Below are 20,123 nucleotides of genomic sequence, written 5' to 3'. Positions count from 1 at the left end.
TATTTTAATGCATTAGTTATTTATTTATAAGTCCTAGTCTATCGTATCTAAACCACACCTTATAGGCGGTGAAACTGATCGAGTATAGTATAGTTTTGATAAGCAAGGGTGACGAACTCAAGGGAAACAGTAGTAAATTAATATTAGATTTTTTGATTATAGGTTATCATAAATAAAAGAAAGCAATAAAGTGGGGGGGGGGGGGGGGTTAATTATTAAATCTCAATTTATAACTAAACTAAGTAGATGAAAGGAATGGAGATGAATCACTTTAGCTATTTTGGTTTAGTTTGGATTATTTATCAAAATCATGGTTAACTTCGTTAATAGTGAAATAGATCTATTATTTGACCGAATTCTAATGTGACTATTTATCTTGATCGGATTTCCTAATACTAATAATTAATGAACAATTAACACAATGATCATGCAATTAGTGAACACATAATTAATTTAATATATTCGGATTATGACTTATATGATCTAGTGATTTCTCAGCAATGGTCATGACAATCAATCGAAGCATAGCATGGATATTTAAGCTCTCTAACATGGCCAAAGTCACAGATTAAGATTACCTAACCCTAGGATTTGATCAATCTCTAGTCCTAACAGTTTGATGATCATAAAATAATTAAGATTCAAGTTAATGTAATTAGATTGGTCCTCTTAAATACACATATCAGAAATAGGAAATAAAAATAATAACTTTAACATGATAAGTGATGATCAATCAAACACAATTAGTAACCAAACTAATAAAATCCCAAATCATTGAAATCAACACATAAAAGTGAGTTTCATCTACTCCAAACAAAAGTAACATGTTTTAACACCTGAATTCATAAAGTAAAAACAGTAGGAACACAAATGGAACACTAATCATGATCAGAAAAGCAAACCGAATGACTCTTGACATGAATCTGCTCTCAAATCCTTCAGATCTTTTCTCTATATCAGCTTAACGGCCCTCTAGCCGCTTTCGAGACCCTCAAAACGGCTTCTATGAGGTTTATAATTGTAGGGAACGAATTAGCGCTCAAGATCTCTCATTAAGGGTAATTTTCAGATCTATCTATATCTTATAATTGGTCACTATTTCGTGGTTGACCGCCACCACGTCGTGGTCCTCGTCGAAATCTTGTATTCTCTAAGTCAACTCAATGATCGCGAAGATTCCATTCACCACATCGTGGCTGGATCACCACATCGTGTTAAGTGGGAATCAATATTTTCTCAAAACAAGAAAGTCGTCTGAAATTGTATATAGTTTTCAGAACATTTTGAATCTCATCGATCGGAGTTACGAGTCATGAGATATGACCAAACACTAACGAGGGGTCAAGTTGTCCAACAACATCCTTTTTGCATCTTTTTAGCTCATTTCTCCTCCTTTTGCATTCCAACTCTCATTTTAACCTCAGTTGAGCATTTCAAAGCATATTAAGTATCTTTTAGTTATAAATAACATAAAAACATAGTATAAAATAATAAGAAAACGTCATAAATATATGTATAAAATAGACGTTATCAGTCAGTTTTCGATAACAAGAAGAGAAAGGGATTAGCATAAAGGAAGATGGTTGGGACGATTTCTTATAATGTTTTTTTTTGTTATTCACCTTATATATAAAAGACTATATAAATGGTCCATATGATATAATTATAAGTCAATAAAAGGAAATTAGAATGTTAAATTTTACATGCATTTAATAGAGTTTTTTTAATGGTGTTATGCATAAAGACCAACCACACAAAAATCAAAACCATAAGGATCATCCATGTCAAAACAAGTTCATATAAAGACTATTCATGGTATTATCTTGTCCAATACAATGACCGTTTATGTAATTTTGTCTAAATTTTATTTCAAATAGCAAGTATAGTTTTTTGTGGTTAATGTTGGAACTTATGAAACGGTGATGAAAATCATGATATCAGGTGTGACATCCCCCATTTTTCAGAACCAATTAAAATATTTTCTTTATGCTTTAATAAATTAAGATGCGGAAATTCCTAGTTAAATAAAACATTTTTGAGATAACAAAAGTTATTTCAATTTATTAAAACTTCGAGGATGTCATGGTTCATATCCAAACATACATTACAATATAGATATAAAAGGTCCCTAAACTACTTATTTTAGGCACATCTCTTCATTCCACTCAACATCCTACCTAGACTACAACAATCTTGGTTCCACTACATGTGATGCATAAAAAAGAGTGGGTCAGGTTTGGGAAACCTGGTGAGATGCATAGGGTTTACAAGCCCATAATATATTAATGATAATATATAATAACATTCCTACAACAAAATTTATAGGTATAATCTGACATAAGACCACCTACCATGCCCAATCGTTTTTCACAAAATCCTAAGGCAACAATTATCTGTGGGAATCACCCAATCGGACGAATTGTTTGAGCAACTACATGACTACACAGCTAGGCAAGTCTGTGGCCAGTGTAATTCATATAAAGTGTGACATCCCCAATTTATCGGCCAGAAAAGATCGATTTGTTTATGCTTATTTAAATAAGAGTATTATTTTCAAAAGAGTAATAGTGCGGAATTTGTTCCAAAAAAACATGACAATATCATTATCAAAGCATTTCCGAGGAAATTTATTTCATTTGTATTTAAAAACCTTGGGATGGATCTACAACTTACATTTAGACTCCATAAGCTAATTCTCACTTTATTTTATTCACATAGGCTTAGAATGTTAAATTCCATATAAAACTCATAACTCTCTTATCCGACGTCCGTTTTTTATTGTCTTTATATCGTTGGACTCCTAATAACGAGATCTTCAATTTTCATTTAGATCGTTTTGGCTAAAAATCATCCGATCTAAAATTCGATTTAGGTGCTAAAGTAACTATGTTGAAACTTCGAAAAATTATAACTTCCACGTATGAAGTTAGATTTGGGTGTTCTCTATATGCATGCTTTCGGTTTAACGACTACTACGACATTTGTTTAGATTACTTAGGCTAAAAAGTAATTTATCAAAATTTCACTTATTAGGATTTGCAGAGCCATGTCGATTTATTCACGAAACTTCGAAGAAACATAACTTATTCATTCTAAGTCACATTTGAGCATTCCTTATATCTCCGGAATCCTCATCGCAACTACTTCTTCTTTCGTGAAGTTTATCCGTCCTAATTGTTATTCTATTTTAACGTGTATTTTAATCATATTTATTATATTATATACACAAAACATCATATAAAAGACTTAAGCACATAAATACATTAATAATCCTTTATTATTCATTCATAAAAAGATTATAACAGTTGACCAAATTAATTACTGAATATGACTATTTCTAGCAGGAAACACATGCGTTACAATTATCTCCCCCTTATGATAATTTCGTCCGAGAATCATGCATCAATAAACAGATGAGGATAACGACTCTTCATTTCGCTTTTTGTTTCCCAAGTGAGGCTCGACACTGTCATGTGTTTCCATCGCACTAGCACTAAGTTAATAATATTATTTCGTAATTTGTTCCTTTAACGGTCAATGATTGCTTCAGGCTCTTCAACCAGCCTATTATCTTCATCGATCCTTAACTCTGAAAGTGGGAGCATATCAACTTATTCTCCAGAGTAATTCCTTATATAATAAACATGAAAGGTGTTATGGATACCTTCCAGCTCGACAGGTAATTTAAGCTTGTATGCTTGATTCCTTATCCTTTGAAGTACCTTGAATGGTCCTAGAAAACGAGGACTCAACTTTGCATGCTTCTCGAATATAATAAAAATCCCTTCCATGGTGAGACTTTAAGTAACATTTGATCACCCACATTAAATATTATCGGTCGTCTCTTTTTGTATGCATAGCTTTTCTGATGACTTTGAGTATCTGCATCCTTTCCCTAATAAGTCTCTTATGCTTCTAACCAACATGATGGTTTATGGCACTTCCTTCCGTACCCTACTTCATAAGGAGGCATGTTGATGCTTGAGTGATAGGTGGCCATACAAGCTACCAGGAAATTCTAAGGCACATGCCTGCAACATATTTTCCAAGGTTTGGATAGTGCTTCATAAGGAGGCAGTACTTAAACACAACTTCATGCCCATCGCTTCCTGCAACCTCTTCTAGAATCTGGAAGTGAATCAACTATCTCTATATGACACGATTGATAAGGGTACTCCATGAATCCTGACGATATCCTTCACATAGGTCTCGACCAACTTCTCCATAGACCAATTCTCTCGTGCAGCTATGAAATGTGCATTTTTTTGTAAATCGGTCTACTACAACCCATAGCATGTCGTTACCTCTCTTTGTCTTTGGCAACTTTGTTATAAAGTCCACGGTAACATCATTCCACTTCCCCATGGGTGCCAGTAAGGTTTCCAAATCCTTGTATGGCTTCTGATGTTGTGCCTTTACTCTTACACAAGTTACGCATTCTGTTATGTAAGTTGCCACATCGATCTTCATTGTTGGCTACCAGTAATAGGGTTTTAAGTCCAAGTACATTTTGGTGCTTCCTGGGTGTATAGAATACATGGTCTTATGAGATTCTTCCATAAGAATATCTCATATACCAACCAACTTTGGCACCCAAATGCGATTCTTAAACGTCTTCAACCCTTGCTTGTCCTTTCCAACTACTAACGTCTTGTCAGGACGTTCTTCTTTCTTATCACCTTCTGTCAGAGACCTTGTCTGAGCTTGCTTGATCTTTTCCACAATCATTGAGATCACTTCAATCTTCAATGATCAAACTCTTTTCCTTCTGGAATCACCTTTCTACTTGAGGCATCAGCTACAATATTTTCTTTTCTAGGATGGTAAAGTATCTCACAATCATAGTCCTTGAGTAGCTCCAACCATCTTCTCTGCCACATATTCAATTCCTTTTACGTAAGGATATATTGAAGGATCTTGTGATCTTTAAACAATTTTCATTTGGTTCTGTAAAGATAGTGTCTCCAAATCTTTAGGGCAAAAGCCACTATTGCAAGCTCTAGATCACCAACAAACAACCCCACCCCTAAACTGACGCACATCATAAGTGGTTTGTAGCTTGCCCTTGCAACCACATGTTATGAAAGTTAGCTCCATCTTAGAGATCCAATCCATAACTCCGATTGGATCTTCTTTCCCAATAAAAGTTGACGGCTTGCAACTTGTGAAGTCTATATTTGCATCTATTCTTTTCAATTCCTTCATCATGGTTGTTTCTCCTGACCACTTTTGGTTTGGCTTGACTAACGGTTCTATTATAATTTCCTTCCTCTGACTGTTCCTCATTCAGTTCAGGTTGCAAAACTGGTGCAGTAGGTTCATCCATATTCTTTAGAAGTAGACGCCTTGTCTCCATTTTTCGATCTAGCATGACCTGTATCATTTCCTAAACTCCTGCCATTGTGACAGGTTCTGGAGCAGGTGTAGCGACTGGTGCACACTCAGGCTCAGGTTGTTGGTTTCCAGTACCATTTCCAAATCCACTGCGAGTTCTCACCATAACGTTCTACATACCAAAACAGTCGATCAACGTACTGGGACGCATGCTTATTTGATAAGGAAGGTTTTAGTTACATATATAGTCATTACCACTCCGAAAAGTTACATGTCAGTTCTAATACAATAACTAAATGTTTAGAATCCTGAACACTTAAAATTTCTTAAATCATGTTCGGTAATAGACCTTAAGTCTAATCAAGTAATAGCAAGTTAGGTAGGCAACCTAAGTCAAGCTATAATAAAATCAATTAGCACATAACAACAAATTAGGTATCTTATCCTAATGTAAGGTAGTGCTTTGTGTCAATTTAGGTATGCAACCTAGAATATTTTAGACACATATCTCACCATCATCACTTAGCATTCTAAGTTCAAGTCTAGAAATCCTCAAAACTACTAGTTCGTTTAAACTAATGCTATGATACCAAGTGTGACATCCCCAATTTCTCGGCCAGAAAAGATCGATTTGTTTATGCTTATTTAAATTAGAGTATTATTTTCAAAAGAGTAATAGTGTGGAATTTGTTCCCCCAAAAAACATGTCAATATTATTGTCAAAGCATTTCCGAGGAAATGTATTTCATTTGTATTGAAAAAACTTGGGATGTCATGGTCAATACAACAACATAAGTAAAAACGTAATATTACAAGCCTTACAATAGTTTATTATTCTATTGGCCTATTCTCCTTTAAATCTCACTCCAGATTTAAACTCATCACAGTTGTGCTCTTACACCGCTACATGTGATACAAAGAAACTAAGTGGGTCAGGCTTGGGATACCCTGGTGAGCACAAAGGGTTTTCAACCCACAATAATATAATTAATTTGTTTTAATTATACATTTCAACATAAACAAAGAACATAATTACACATTCCCGTTACTCTTACTCTCCAGTTCTATAATAATGATCTCAAGAGACCACCTATGAAAGTAACTATGCCCTCACTTGACTAGTTAGTGAAAACTAACTACTATTATGGCTCCAAGCTCAACACTACTTGCCAACTTATTATATTGCCTAAAACATCTAATATGTGAACTGATATCAAAAATAATTTCTTGAAAGACTTTCGTTGATATATATGAAAATAATTCAAGATGTTACTATTTATACTAGAATTCAAACTGCACATCTCTTATCTTTCATACGCTTTAAAATGTTTACTCATTTAAAATTATTGACACGTATAACTCTAGTTACAAGAGTCAATAGAAAAACAAAACACGTATACATTTTTATTAAATGAAGTTGTACGATCACATATTTAAACAACACGTGTTATTTTTAATTAATAAAATATGTACGACCTTTCCTATATTTCTTACAGATATGTTGGTTGGATCATTTGCAATTTACAAATCAATTATAATTACATTTATGGTCCCTCCGTTATTCTTGTATTAACATAATATATCTTTCAAATTACACTATAGTCCCTGAACTATTTATTAATAAAATAGTTATACTCTTTATAATAAAATCTTATCATATACATATATATTACATATTATTGCGTTCTACTTAATTTTATTAATAGATGGCCGATGTCATAAAGTATATCTAGTTATTATTAGTCGAAAAATACAGATGTAACAAAAATACCATTTTAGTATGTGAGTTAAACATTGAATGTATTTACATCTTATAACATAAAATTTGAGATTTTAGGGTTATTTATCCTAAATAATCTTCTATAAAAAATGTTATTTTATTGCTTCAACGAAAATTTTATAATAAGATTTTCTACAAATATTATATACACATAATATATGTCCAGATTTCATGCAAATAATATATATACAATTCAGTTTTATATAAACACATATTATTAATAAGTTTACATTAGACATAAATGTCTAGCGAGAAACACGGGCTTTACAATTATCTCCCCCTTAGGATGATTTCGTCTCGGAATCATGCATCAACAAACAAATGTGGATAGCGACTTCTCATATCATTTTCTGTCTCCCAAGTAAGGTTTGGCCCGATCGAATGTTTCCATTGCACCAGTACTAATTCAACCATCTTACGTCGTACCTTCTTTGTCTTACAGTCAACAATTGCTTCAGGTTCTTCCACCAACCTCTTGTTCTCATCGATTCTTAATTCCAAAAGTGGGATTATGTCGCATTCTTCTCCTAAGAACTTTCTCAAGTAACATACATGAAAGGTGTTTTGAATACCTTCCAGTTCAACTAGAAACTCCAGCTTGTAAGTTTGATTCCCAATTCTCTGAAGCACTTTAAATGATCCAATGAACCTTGGACTCAGTTTCCCTTGTTTTCCAAATCTGATAAGTTCCTTCCATGGAGAGACTTTGAGCAATACCAAACCTTCAGCTTTAAAGGTTATTGGTCGTCGCTTCTTATCTACACAACTCTTTTGACGATTTTGAGCTGCTAACATTCTGTCTCTGATCACCTTCACCTTCTCACCAGTCTGATGGACAGTCTTAGGACCCATAAACTGCTTTTCTCTAGCTTCAAGACAACAAGATGGTGTACGGCACTTCTGTCAATACAACGCATCATAAGGTGCCATCTTAATGCTCGAATGATAATTGTTGTTGTAGGAGAATTCCACTAGCGGTAAGTGCTCATCCTAGTTACCTAGAAATCCTGAAGTACATGCTCGCAACATATACTCCAATGTTTGAATCGTCCTTTCACTCTGACCATTAGTCTGGGGATGGTATGTTGTACTCAAACACAATTTTGTACCCATCTCTTCGTGTAAGCTCTTCCAAAATCTTGAGGTGAAACGATTGTCGCGATCTGATACAATTGTTAGGGGAACACCATGAGCTTTCACTATCTCTTTTACATAAACCTTTGCAAGCTTTTCCATAAACCACTTCTCATTGGTTGCTATGAAATGTGCACTCTTCGTGAATCGGTCTACAATTACCAAATCATATCATGACCCCTTTTGTTATGGGTAATTTAGTAACAAAATCCATGGTGATGTCCTCCCTTTTCCCATGGATACCGGTAAAAGTTCCAAACTCCCATATGGTTTCTGATGTTGCGCTTTAACTCTTGCGCATGTCACACATTCAGCCACATACTTTGCAACATCGAGCTTCATCGTTGGCCACTAATAGTAAGGTTTCAGATCCTTATACATCTTGGTACTACCTGGATGAATATAGTACATGGTCTTGTGAGTCTCTTCCATGAGAAGATCTCTTATTCCTCCCATCTAAGGTACCCAAATCCTATTTTGGAATACCTTTAATCCTTGATTGTTTATGTTGAACGCTAACACTTTGTCTAAACTTTCTTCTTTTCGGTTACCTACTTCCAAAGCATCATTATGTGCCTTCTTGATGCTTTCTATAATTGTTGAGACAATTTCAATATTAAATGCTCTTGGCCTTCTCCTTTCTAGGTTTATCTTTCTACTCAAAGCATCGGCTACAACATTTGCCTTACCAGGGTGGTAAAGTATTTCACAGTAGTAATCTTTGAGTAATTCTAGCCAACGTCTTTGTCTCGTGTTCAACTCCTTCTGATTAAAGAGATATTGGAGACTCTTATGATCAGTAAAAAGTTTACCCTTTGTTCCATAAAGATAGTGCCTCCATATCTTTAGCGCGAAAACTACAACTGCTAACTCCAAATCATGAGTGGGGTAGTTCAATTTATGGACTTTTAGTTGTCGGGATGCATATGCTATTACCTTATATCTTTGGGTTAGAACACAACCTAGCCCAACTCCAGATGCATCAATACAAACTACGAAGTCTTCCACTCCATTGGGTAAGGAAAGAATTGGTGCTTCAAACAACTTCTTCTTTAACTTCACAAAAGCTTCTTCATGCTTCTCGATCCATGTATAGGTAGCTCCTTTATGGTTCAAAGCTGTCAATGGGGAAGCTATTGAGGAAAAGCCTTGGATAAACCTTTTGTAATATCCAGCTAATCCTAGAAAGCTATGAATCTCAGTGGGACTAACTGATTTCTGATGGCCCACTATGGCCCACAATAGCAAAGTCCGTGGAATGGCCTAAAACAAGGCCCAAATGACAAAAAAACCCAATCTAGTGAGTAGGCAGGGCGTACTCTTCTATACGCTAAGCGTACAAGCTGCATGGCTTGTACGCTGCGCGTACGGGTGTGTACGCCCAACGTACTACCCTATTAAGCCATAATTTCCAAAAGGCTTAATCCCTTAATACATTAAGCTCCAAACACATATCTGTGTCCAAACCCATAAAGTCGATTACTTGGTAACTTGCAAACCCCCAAATGGACCCAAACTTGAAATATGGCAACCTAATTCCCTAGAAATGACTAGAACTCATGCATGGCCACATTATGACCTTCAAGATGGTAACTTTTCTATCTTTGGGACTCAAATATCACTAAGGGTGGCAACCCTAAGCCTAGAAACGGATTTGGAACCATAAAAATCTGTACTTGGGACCAAAAAGGTCCAAAACCCCATTACAAGAGATCTAAGCATATATGAGGCAAGTTTTAAAGTTTTTACCTCAAATGAGTGCTAAATGATGATGATGTCTCAGATCTTTAAGCTCAAGCTACACAAGTTCTTCTTCACCAAGTTCTTCTTTCTCCTTCCAAGCTTCAAGCGACTAAAATGGACTTCATAAGATCAAAATCACACAAAGATGAAGAAGGTTAGGTTTCTAGGGTTTCTGAGTCAAGGTGGATGGTAAGGAGTATAGGGTTTGGGACATAATAAGGTATATATATGGCCTAATCCCTAAAAATTAGGGTTTTGAGTCTGCTCTCGTATGCTGCGCGTATGCGCAGCAACCCCCCGCGTCCAATGTTGCCACTACGCCCCGCGTACGCCAAGCTTACGCCCAACGTACGTCTTTAGTGTGCCCAAATATATAACAGCCCAATCACTAATGGCCCAAATCAATAAAAATTAATCTCATAGTCCAACAATTAATTACAAAAAAATGAATAATTATCATTACCTCAAGTCACCGGTGTTACAATATCGCACCACATCTATATCAGTAATTGCATTCTTTTCCCTATTTGCATCGATCATGTATGCCAAGAATGTTTTACATCCCTTGGTTAGGCATTCTTTGGCCTTTATCATCGTGATGATTGTAGACCTCACTCTACTCTTATCACCGTATACTATGAATGGCTGTCTCCCAAGGGGATTAATACGCACCATATTCCTTCCACATAGGATGTTCGCAAGGTTCTCTCCTAACTAATCCATTCTGAGAATTACGTCGAACTCACTTAACTTGAAAGGAAAAAGTTCTTGACAAAATTTGTTTCCTTTCAAGTCGATGGTTACGACCTCTAACTTATTGCTAACAGATACATTCCTACCACCAGCTACTTCTACTAAAATAAGGGTATTTAGTCTAAGTGGTGATAACTTATGTTTTCTACCAAATTCATGTGATATAAAGGAGTGATCTACTCCTGAATCAAATAAAATCTTAAAAGGAATTTGATTAACTAGGAATGTAACTAAAGCAACATCACTCTCTTCTATTGCTTCATTAAGGGTCATCTGGTAGCTTTGACCATTGGGTTTTGCTAGCAGGATCCTTAGGGTTGGGTTTTTAGCATTTGGGCACTCTGCCTTCATGTTCTCTTCTTCCCCACTAGTGAAGAAAGCTTTCCCTTTAATTGTTTTGTTTGTAGATAAATTTCCTAAGATTTTTGCACTTGTAGCAGACGAAACAGTCGTTGAAGTGATTTTTCTTGCACTGGTTGCACCACTTCTCTTCTTGGTTGCTTCCAGTCTTATTGCTTGACTTTGAAAACTTGTTGATGTTGTTGTAGTTGTTGTTATTTTTTGAGGATCCATCAGCCTTCCTCTTCTCACTGACTTCATCTATGTTGGCAATCCTCTTCTTAATCATATTCTCCATAGACTTTGTAGCCCTGACAGTTTCCTCAAAAGTCAATGCCTACTTAAACAACATAAAATATTCCGATGGCAATCCCTTGCAGTACCAGTTAATCTTAATCATCTCGTTGGGGACATTATGCAGTGCAAACTCCATTTTATCAGTGAAAACATTGGTGTACTCTTTAACCGTCATGCTTCCCTTTTTCAGCGTTAGAAGTTGATTCTCTAACTCCAACATATCTTCAGTTAAACATAACTTCCTCTTGAAGTGGGTCAACAAATCTTCCCACGTCAGTTGCAACGTCTTATTAGGGATTAATGTTTTCCCTAATGTATTCCACCAATGGATCAGTGTACCCTTAAATTACCTTACAACATAGGTTGTTTGAATCTTGTCAGTGCAACCACATGAGACAAAAGCTAGCTCCATTTCCAAGAACCAGTCTATTACCCCCAATGGATCTTCGTTTTCGTTAAATAATGATGGCTTGAAAGCCATGAAATATTTATACTTGTAATAGCCTTTGGGTTAATCTTTCCTTTAGATATCCGAGTCTTCCGGAGGAGGGAGTGGTCTTTGATGACTTTTTGATTCATCATTTCCTTCCTAAACCATCGTTTCATGAGAATGAATCGGTCCATTATTGACTTGCTCATCAACAATTAGTTCATTGACCATCGTCGCTCCACCTCTAATATTTGCTAGCTCCCGAGCCAGTAGATTCCTAAAATCAATACGATGTTGTTCGAGTAGATCTTGCATCATGGATCGAGCTTTGTTTATCGAAATTTTAGCAACTCCTGCTCCGGTGTTCAGAGGTGTTGGACCACCTTCATTATTCACGACTCTATTTCTCCTCATGATCATCATATCATTCTATAGTCGTAGAGGCGATATATTACTTACTATATATATTTATATATGTTTATCATATAATAGAAGTTAAGGAATCTTCCTATAGCATGATAGTGATAGTATCTATAGAAATTTAGCCATCTATCCTGAAGCATTCTATCACACACATCACATATTTATACTTAGCTTCTAAGTTTAAATCTAGAATTAGCCTAAATTACTAGTTTGCTTAAACTAATGTTCTGATACCAACTATGACATCCCCCATTTTCGAAACCATTAAAACATTTTCTTTACACTTTAATAAATTAAGATGCGGAAATTCCCAATTAAATAAAACATTTTTGAGATAAAAAAAGTTATTTCATTTTATTAAAACTTCAAGGATGTCATCGTTCATATCCAAACATACATTACATCGTAAATATAAAAGGTCCTAAAACTACTTATTACAGGCACATCTCTTCATTCCACTTAGCATCCTACCTAGACTACAACAGCCTTGGTTCCACTACATGTGATTCATAAAAATGAGTGGGTCAGGTTTCGAAAACCTGGTGAGATGCATAGGGTTTTCAAGCCCATAATATATCAATGATAATATATAATAACATTATGACAACAAACATTATAGGTATAATATGACATAATACAATCTACCCTACCTAATCGATTCTCATAAATCCTAAAGCAATGATTATATGCAGGAATCACCCAACCTGATGAATCATTTTAGCAACCGCTTGACTCCGCAGCTAGGGCAGTCCTTGGCTAATGTACGTCATATAAATGCAACCAACATTCAGAGTAATTGATTGATATCGTTTCCCATTCTATGTACGTATGTGGGTTAAGTCCTCTCTAGCAACGTAATTAACTAGACCCCCTACAATAGTCAAGTGTTGTCATCTACTCTGGTTGATGACCCATACATACTTGCCGGCTATCTGATCTGGACCCACCATTTTTGGTTATCCAAAAAAAAGAGGACTACTACACTCTGCTTTGATCTCACACTCTACCCTCATAATGAGACCTATCAGATATTAATCTTACTTGGAGCTATGCACCTTTTTATAAGTTTATACTATCACAGACTATGACTAATGGCAATCTGATTGTAACACAGTTCTTGATAAGTAGTATTTTTATAGTATACATATATCACATAGTAAAATTAATACAATTAGCATTTAATAAATACTTTTATTAAATTATGCTTTTGAAAGTAACTACACACTCACCTGACCCAATTAGGTGATTTCAAGGTTAGGGTAGTACTTCGTTTTAACACTTATCCTTTTAAAAGACCTAGATTTAAATGGTACTAAGTCTAAGACTATTTTCATATTTCTTGTGACTATAATATTAATAGTCTAGATTTCTCAATAATCCCAATATATACTTATAGTTCTATCAAATAAGGATAGTCAGGCAGGAAAGTGGGGAGGCAGGAACATTTCGGTGTATAGCCTTTCTGAAATCCAACAAACAAGCCAACGTGACCATTCTAGACACCTCTCCCATAAGTAGATCAATCAATATAATGATATGGAATTACTGATAAATCTTTTTTATATATTCACAACAATGACTATTAATATAAATATAAATTACACTAAAATAAGGTTGAGTGTAATTTAACTTACAGAGATCTCCTAGACAAAAGTGTAAAAATTGTACTGGCAGAGCTCTTACTTGATAGCTACTACTCATCGGACACTCAGGGATCTTAGGGGCTTCGCCGAAATATAGAAAACTTAAGGGAAAATGGGCTAAGGCAGAGATAACTTTAAGAGAGAGGCTATAGGGCGAGATATGGGCATCACATACAGAATGAGGGCTATTTATAGAACTTTTTGAAAATTGTGTTGCACCCAGGCATGATGCGCCTTTTGACATGGCTCCATGGAGCTGCTGACAGGTGTCATGTATTAGCTGGAGCTGCATGGCTGGCTTCTGGAACACTGTGCGCCTCGCGCACCGTACACGTACCGATTTTCATATTTTCAAAATTGTGTAGCTTCTTCTTATGAGCTCTATTTTTGACATTCTTTATACTCACACGTAGCTATCGACGAAGTCTACAACTTTTTTTTAGACTATGTCGGCTAATTCTCAATTTATTTTATTTACACAATCTTATATTGTTAAAGCTCGTATAAAGTACATAACTCTCTCACCCGACGTTCATTTTCGACCGTCTTTATATCTTTGGACTCCTATTAACAAGATATTCAATTATAGTTTACATCATTTTGGCTAATAATCGACCGATCTAAAATTCAATTTCTGCGCTAACATAGCTACGCTGAAATTTTGAAAAATCATAACTTCCTCATGAAGTCATATTTGGGCGTTCTTTATATGCATGCACTTGGTTTAACAACTACTATGATTTTTGTTTAGATTACTTAGGCTAAAAAGTAATTTATCAAAATTTTACTTTTTATGGTAAGCATAATCATGCCGATTTAATCGTGAAACTTCAAATAAGCATAACTTCTTTATTCTAAGACGGATTTGAGTGTTCCTTATATCTCCGGAATCCTCATCGCAACTACTTCTTTCATTAAGGTTATTTGTCCTAATTATTATTTTATTTTGACATGTATTTTAATCTTGTTTATTATATTCTATACACAAAACATCATATAAAACACTTAAGCACATAAATACATGAATAATAATTTCTTATTCATTCATAAAAAAATTACAATAGTTGACCAAAGTAATTACAAAATATGACTATTTCTAGCAGGAAACGCGAGAGTTAAATCAGGGAAGCGAGTTTCAAATGTGGAAAATTGATAGATAATGACAAACAATTTTTATATGTTAATTTTTTTATAATTAGAATACTTAATCATGTTATGTCAAACCTTATAATATAAGTGTTGGACTAAGGTGTTTAAGCTCATAACTAAATCGGTATAAACTTGTAATTAGAAGCAAAATCCTTTTGGTGTTGCCCTTATAACTAGAAAGTTATTAGAATGAAATTTGTAGAGAGAGGAAATACTTTATTATTTTATTATATGATTAATAAATTAATTAAGAATTGATCAAAATTAATTTGGAATTAATTAGAAGTGCAAGGGTTGCTTTGTAATTACTCAATAGTTGAGATAAAGAGAGATCCTAGAAACCTCTATGAAGTGGAAGGTTTTGAGATGCCTTGTAAGGCAATCTAAAATGCTCTATCTAATATAAGGAAAGTAAATAATCACTAAGATTTGAAAAAAAAATATTATTTTATGTACAAATCCAGGGATTCTAGGGTTTAATAGCAGCTATATAAAGGGACCAAGACTTGTAATTTCCGGACACTCATTCTTAGAGATACCTAGCTGAAAATCGCCTTCCTTCTCCTCTATCCTCTCGTGTGTTTTAGTGTCTAGCTTTGGGTGTGAGCCATTCGAGTGATCATACTTTTGGTGTTTGCTTTCTAAAGATCTACCAAGAAGTATTCAAGGAATTGTTTGTTATAACAATTCAAAAGGTATGTAACCCTAAATCTAGTGATTTCAATTTTACTAGGGTTCTTGTAGGGTTTATATTTCATTGCATCTTGCCTTTAATGTGAAGACATAGATCCTTATAGGTTGCATGTACCCTTAATTGTTAAGTGTTATTTTTCCGCATGTACATGATTTTCGTAACCTATAGAACCTATCAATAATTGGTTTAAAAAATATGTGGTTATGCAAGTTTTAGGATAAAACTCAAAGTAGGTTATTATTTTGTGAATTAAGGGATATAAAGAAATTTAAGCATATTCATTGTTAAATAAGGGCAGTAAAATATGAAAAATACCTAATAAGAATGAAAAAGGTGTGGTGCAACCCATGAAGAGTTAAAACAAGTAAGAAATTCAAGTATATTGCATAAAAATGACTAAAATATTAAGGTGTTTTCTAAGTACAATACATAAGTTATATACCATAAGTACCCTAATGCCTTTCGAAATGGAACATCACATTATTGGAATTATTCATTAACGACGAGCTCCTTAGTTTGAGATTTACTCATGACTTGTTAAGTTAGTAGAATTGAGGTTTATTTTTTAAGCATTAACAACTACTATGTGACATCCTGAAATTTAGGTCTAAAACTACTGACAATCAATTCACTGCGAACCTCTTTGTAATTTGACCTATTGAGTTTTAATGCATGCAATTTGGAAATCCCACTTTAAAAATCTCACTAAATCTATCCTAGACATCATCCCCGTAAGTAGATCAATTAGTATTTTGAGTTGGAAACACTAATGAATATTATTTATAAATTCATAACAACGACTATGAATATAAATATAAGTTACACTGAAGGCAATATGAGTGTATCTTAACTTACAAACATTTTCTTCACAAAATTACGAACATTGTACTGGCAGAACACCGACCCGATAGCTTTTATTTACTGGACACTCCTATCCTCCGGATCCTAGCTAAATACCTTAAAACCTAAGAGGTTCTCCGAACTTAAGGAGAGGTATAGCCAGAGAGAAGCACTTGTGGATTGAAAAATGAATGAGGAGTGTTGCTCTATTTATAGGGAAAATTTTGATTTTGCGTTCCACGCCTTTAGATGTGTGCACCGCGCACTTTAACCACATCGTTCCTTTCTCCTGGTGACATATGTCATCTTTCTGCAGGTCCACGCTCGCTTGTTAGTGTGTGCCGCGCGTGCTCAGTATGAGTCTCATGATCCCAGTATGAGGCTCGTGCTTCCGTTAGTATGGGCCAATACTACCTTCCACACCTACTCATACTTGTCCCAAAATTTATCTCGTAGTTTCTAAGTCACTATACACGAAAAGATTCATACAAAAACTTAGCATAATTTAAAGATTTTATAATTTCTTAAAGCGATTACAACCATCTTTACAGTGTATTAAACTCTATGCCTCTTTTATTAGGCTACATACTACAATACTATATATATGGGATGACCACTTCATGTTTGTATACTTTAGATAAGAAGCTTTATTCTCTTGATTTCCTTAAGCGACATATGTTCCATCTTCTACAACATCCAGGATCATCTGAAATGTCATCGTCTGTGGCTTTGGCGACACATTCGGCTTTGTGATAGCTTCATTTTATTTACTTATTTTTATAGTTTATTTTAGTACATTTCATTCGCATTTTAGTTAACTTTCATGCATATTTTCCCTTTTTGTTATTTTTATGACCATTTCGGGGTACTTTCTAGTTTCTTGAGCATTATTGCAGATTTTCTTGGAAACTAGCGGGGCGGCACTCTTGTGAGGCGATTGGGCTTGAAGGGAATTGGAGATTTCATGCTTGATGGATATGAAGGTGATTCATGGGGTGGACTTGTCAATTGCTTGAAGGCTTGGAAGAATTGAGCTTTAAATTTGAAAGATGCGGGGGAACATTCAAGCGTATGAAAATTATTAATCGGGCGAGTTCACGAGCTTTGGAGGATTTAGAGAGGTCAAATTGGGCTTTAAATGAAGAAAAACTTGAAGAAAATGGGCTAGGAGGTGATTGGATTCGATCTGGGCTAGTGGGATATGCTTTAGAGGCCCAAAATCTCAAAGGAGCCCATGTCAGGTACCACCCGCGCAACCCACCCGCGCAGCAGCACGCGGGTCGCGCAAGGCCCTGCAGGGGCAATTTTGGAAATCCTTCTTTTGAGCTATTTGAGGAAGGTTGGTGCCCATCTTTTGCATACTCTTGGACATCCGATTTTTGGAGATTCTCTCTGGAGTTTTGAAGACTTTTGAAGGCCATAAACACTTGAAGAACATCATATTTTTACCTCTTGATTCTTGCTTAATGTTTGGTACAATTTTCTCTAACTTTGTTTCTTTGAGTTTAGCCATGCTTGGCTAAACTAATCTTGGTTGACTTTTGGTTAATCCTTTGAACTTTTGTTGAATGTTGAAGAATCCATGAACATGTTCTTAAATCTTTATGGGAATGTTTTGTGTTTTAACATCTTATCACTACTTGTATGTTTTAGTTCATGAGTTTAAATGTGTTTGTGGTGATTAGTTGGCTAATTTCTTGATTAAGTAAAGGATCATCAAATTAGCAAGCAACAAATGATTTTTGTGTTGTTTTTGCTTCACACAATCATAAAAACATTTCCTCCAACATGGTGGTGAAAGCATTTGACCCCTCTTGGATTTGGTGACTTTTTGGTTCTTAATGCTAGTTGACTTTCACTAATTACATGCTATTTGGAATTAGTGACTTTGACTAAGGAAATTGTTATGAGCTTCTCTAGCCATTTCAACAATTAAGAAAAGTCTAGGTAATCTCAAGCTCCTTGGATTACTATAGCCAAATTAAGGATTTAAATCAAAGTATTGCACCATTGGATTCTAATGATATGTTCATCAAAAGTCAAAGTGAGGAAACTTTAAGTCAACCATCTCTCCCTTATTGATTTTACATCAAACTCTTATCTTTGTTGCATTTGTCTATTTAAATCATAGTTAATTCTAGTTTGTTTCAAATATTTCAAAACGCCAAAACCCCCCATTTTATTTTTATTGTCATTTTACAAGTATTTTTACAAAGAGATATTTCATAGAGTTATAAATTGAACCAATCTCCGTGGATTCGATCCCTTTACCACTATACACTATTTTAGTGTGTAATATTTAGGGTTATTATTTGTGTTGGCCTCGACAACCACCACTTTGCAACTTCCTTTTTCCTTGGACAGTCCTTATAAATATGCCCACTACCACCCCATTCATAACATATCTTGTTATTGAACGTACAATATCTGGAATAGTGACCATTCCTTCCACATTTGTAGTAGGTCACCTCCCCCTCGCATCTCCCAAAGTGCTTCTTCTTGCACTTTTCACCCCATTTTGCTTCATTGTTACTCATAAATCTCTTGTTTTTTGGGTCAGACTTTGAGAATTATTCTTCCTATTAGACTTTGAGAGTTATTCATTCTTCCTGTTCTCTCCAACTTCAAATTTGTTGGCAGCTCTTTCCTTGATCATGTCTTCGACAGATCTGGTAGTCCAGATGGTTAGCTCGAGAGGTGTATGACGTACTAGCACAATGTAATCCCATGGTAGTCCTTTCGCGTACTTATCGAATTTTGCTAGCTCGTCGGGAACAAGGTGCAAGGCAAACTACATTTTGTTTGTAAAGGCATTGGTGTACTTATCAATGAACATGTTTCCCTTCTTCAAGGTCAGAAACTAGCTTTCCAGCTCTAACGAGTTTTGGGCTGAGCAGAATTTGGGTTTGAAGTGTATCAACAATTATGCCCATGTCATTTGTTGTGGCGTGTTAGGGCTTATGATATTTCCTAACGTATTACACTAGCAACCAACCCACCTCTAAATTGAAGTATTGTGTAAGTGGTCTGCAACTTGCTGTTGCAACCATATGTTATGAAAGCTAACTCCATCTCAGAAATCCAATTCATTAATCCAATTAAATATTCTTTTCCATTGAAATTCGACAGCATACAATTCGTAAAAGTCCTTATACGTGCATTTACTCTTATCAATTCCTCCCTCTGGGTGGTTCCTCCTAACCAATGGATTTTCAACTTGATCCATAATCTTACTATAACATCCCTCTTCAAACTGTCCCTCATTCAACATTGTTTCATCAACCAGTGCAATTACTTCTCTCATATTCCCTTGGAGTAGTTGTCTAGTCTCCTCTATTTGCTTAGCTAACATTTCCCGTATCATGGCTTGAAATCATGCCATTGTGATCGGTTTGGCTACCGGCACTACTTCTGGTGCATGCCCGATTGTACGTCGAGGTTCTGGTTGTTGATTTTCGTTATCATTCCCCAGTCCATTTCATATTCTCACCATGACATTCTGTACATCAAAGCAGGCGTTCGGTGTACCGAAAAGCAAGTATATTATGATATAGAATTTTGTAG

Source organism: Lactuca sativa, chromosome 7, assembly GCF_002870075.4.
Source record: "Lactuca sativa cultivar Salinas chromosome 7, Lsat_Salinas_v11, whole genome shotgun sequence".
NCBI classification, from domain to species: domain Eukaryota; kingdom Viridiplantae; phylum Streptophyta; class Magnoliopsida; order Asterales; family Asteraceae; genus Lactuca; species Lactuca sativa.
The sequence above is the reverse complement of the archived record's forward strand: the minus strand, read 5'-3'. Positions refer to the sequence as shown.